Below are 3,725 nucleotides of genomic sequence, written 5' to 3' on the forward strand. Positions count from 1 at the left end.
CATAGCATCGCTGCACCACAAACCCAACAAATTAAATCAACAAAATTTCACAATTAATAGGGCAAAAATCAACAAGTCGAACCATTGCTGCATCCCCACCACTTCCAAATTTACTATCACTATTCAAGATCTAGACTATTTAATACGTGCTCCACCAACACAGGAGAGAGAGAGAGAGAGAGAGAGAGAGAGAGAGAGAGAGAGAGAGAGAGAGAGAGATTAATATAAAAAGAAGTAAGAATTGCTATAGTAACTTTTAAATTTAAGAAGTTACTATAAAAATGTTCTAAAAAAATTTATGTATACCCATCCGGATGTTGGTTGGATTTTGGTATTTGAGAGTGTAAAATAACAAATTTGAAGTTTTACTCACTCCAATGCTAATGCTCTAAATGTATAAAAGCCTAGGTGTTAGACAATTGATCCCGAAGAGGAGTGACTAAAAATGTGGTGAGACCTTGCATTCATGCCAGCCACACAAACCCATGGATATAAGAGAGACATGCCATGAGGTGAGCAAGGTTCCTTGGCTAAGTGGTAGGGTGTGATAGTGGTTTTGGCAATGGACTTGTGGTAATAATTGGTTGACAGGTTGCTAGCCATGTGTGTGTTATGGCCTTATGGGGTAGCAAGTGCAGTGAGATGAGCCATGATAGCCTTGATTGGGCTTGGTCATTGGTTGTTTTTTGTGCAGTGGTTAGGCTGCATGCGTGTGTGCAAGGAATGTTGGGTGCCTGAGTATGTAACATACTGGATTATACGGGAAAAACATGTTTTTAGTTGAGCTTCATTTTTTTTTGAATTTTTAAAGTGCGTTTATATACAACTTATTTTACTGAAAACTAAAAATAAAAAATAAAAAAAAAATTTCAGTTATTGTTCACACTCATAAAACCTTGTTCATTTGCTTTAATGCACTGTTCATGACCATGAATAGTGCAAGAGGCTCTAGTAAAAAAAAAAAAAAAAAAGAATTAAAACGCAAACGCAGCCATGAAATGGGTATCCAAATGCGTACTTAGGCTAAAAAATAAAGATTGTGAGTGTTTTCCCATTAGCTTTTATGTTTGTAGTTTATGCTTGAGATGTGTCATGTATGCTTCCATTCATATAAAGTTACAAACTGATTTGAGTGTTCTTTGTGTGAGTATAAGGGGTTGGAGATCGAGTAAGATATTAGTCTCATTACAAGACAAAACACTTTGCATGAAAATCTTCCGCATGAAACTAAAATTTGAGAAGAAGCCAAATCAAATCCAAATCACGTAAAATGTTTTTCTCACCCCTACCCTATATATCCTCCAATTTATGTGCATGGACTCATTTGGCAATTATTGTGAAAAACATCAAGTTGCACCAACCCTTTTTCAGTCTTCTCCGACCATTTGATGTTCAGTGTCGTACAACTTAGTGTCGAAACCACGGATCTAGACGAGTAGGACATTTACAAGCAGTTGGAAAAAATACAGAAACCATCATGTTTAAAATATGAGTTTTAATTTTTAATATATGCCTTTATGGCATATATTAGTAAACAATTTTAAAATTTTTTTTATAAAAAAATAAAAAAGTTACTAACTTTTTTTGACAAATTTTTTAATTCTCCATAAAATATTTCTTAAAATAAGTGATCAATATATGTTCTTTTTTTTGAAAAAGGTAATTAATATATATATTTTAAGAGCATATATTAACCAGACTCTTAAAATATTATTTTTTAATTTGGTCTGACAAATTAAAGGTTTTGTCTTCTTTTACTCATGTAACACATTATGTGGATAAGATTTGTAATGAGGTCTTATCATCCCAATCTTTCACGCTAAACGAGATAAAAGTACAATGTTTTTTTCTTGTTAACATGTTTTCCTTGATGGGAAATTGTGGTCAATCTTAATGCACTTGTACCAGTAGTGAATTTGTGAAGTGAGCAACCAGGAAGCAACTAGCTAGCTAGACAAGGCCAAGGCGGCTGTCAAATGGTTACTCACGGTCCTTGCTTTGCAACACGTGGGTGCCCTTTGTGCATTGTGTTTTGACAAAGTACCAGGAATATTAATCGGTGATAAGGATTTTCTTTTCCCCAATGATATATTAATCTCTTTTTTCCTAAACTTTGACACAGCATTGAGGCCAATAATGATTAGTTGTTTTCTATACTCTAATATTTATAACCAAGAAAAATTTTGCACCTTGCCACGTACTGATGATAATGATGTCTTGGGGTCTTGGTCTTGGTCTTGGTCTACATAAATGATAAAACTAAAGAAAAACTCTGTACCTTGCAAATGGGATTAGAGACAAAGTATATACAGACATTTTTCCTAAATAAGCATTCTGTTCTTCATTGTCATTGGCTCTATTTTAGTTACCACGTTTGTGTGCCAAGAATATTAATGATGATAAGAGAGAAAAGTATCTTCCACAATTTTGAATTTTGTATATGTGAAAATTTCAGAGTTGAATAGGATTTCGACCCATAGTTTGGGTTTTGTAATCAGCTGGGCCTATATCAGACCTATAAGTTTCAGTCCTTTTTTTTTTCCCTCGAGGGAAGAGCTGGTTACCAGTCCAGTCTGTACACTCTGCACTTCTCTTTTGGTTCTAATGAATTATTTATTCAATAGAGAATGCTTGATACTGGCCCAAAGATTATTTTGGTCGCATATAAAATGTGAATGGGCTGGCCCTCACCACATAGAGAAAAAGAGTCAACAACTGTTAGGCCCAACCCTTTATCTGCCTCTAAACTTCAAATTAATTGCATGTTTATGACAACTTTGGTCTATCGATTTAAAATCGAAACAATTTAAGGTATATTCAGTGTCACATTACTAAAATTTTTAAATAATGTATACATCTTATCTAATATAGAAATAAAATCTTAAGCGTAAAATAGACACAAAGCTCAAGCTTCTGTTAATTTAAGAGTAGTAGGTTATATATATATATATATATATTTTTAAGTTGTTGAAGCGTAACATTTATTATTGTTACGCTTCTGTTAAGTCACATCAACAGTCATATTATCCACCCATTTTCAACATTCTTTTTCTTATTTTTAACTCTTTTTTTTGTTATTAATTTCTCAACTTATTATTATACTTTTTCTAACTTTTCTCCTCTCTTTTACCTTTTCATCTCCCAACTACTATCTACTTTAATATCACATTTCCTCTATCTCTTTATCTTCCTTATTTTTTTACTTTTCTTATTCCCCTCATCTTATTATAAATTTAGAATTCTCTTTTCCATTCTATACATAGTTTTTCCACACATACAAGGTTATTTCTTTCTCTTTCTCTCTCTTTACTTTAGGTTGATGATTTTTTTTTTTTTTTTTTTTTTTTTTTTTTTTTTTTTTTTTTTTTTTTTTTTTTTTTTTTTTTTTTTTTTTTTTTTTGTTTTTTTTTTTTTTTTTTTTTTTTTTTTTTTTTTTTTTTTTTTTTTTTTTTTTTTTTATAATTTGGAACTCTACTTTAGGTTGATGTGATTAAGTTTTGTATTTTTAAGTTGTTATCTTTTTTATTCTGTTTGATTTCATAGATGTTATCATATTGCATTATAAAGATAATATATAAAAATATAATGTTATTTTATTACATAACATGACTTGGATAATTTAGTTTAATACTATATTTTAAAATTTTTTTTCTTCTTATGGGGTGGGGGGGGAGGGGGGGGGGGGGTGAACTTGATTCTGGGCTGAGGCCCAAAGGCCTAGAAGG

Source organism: Quercus suber, unplaced genomic scaffold (assembly GCF_002906115.3).
Source record: "Quercus suber isolate HL8 unplaced genomic scaffold, Cork oak 2.0 scaffold_52, whole genome shotgun sequence".
Classification (NCBI taxonomy): domain Eukaryota; kingdom Viridiplantae; phylum Streptophyta; class Magnoliopsida; order Fagales; family Fagaceae; genus Quercus; species Quercus suber.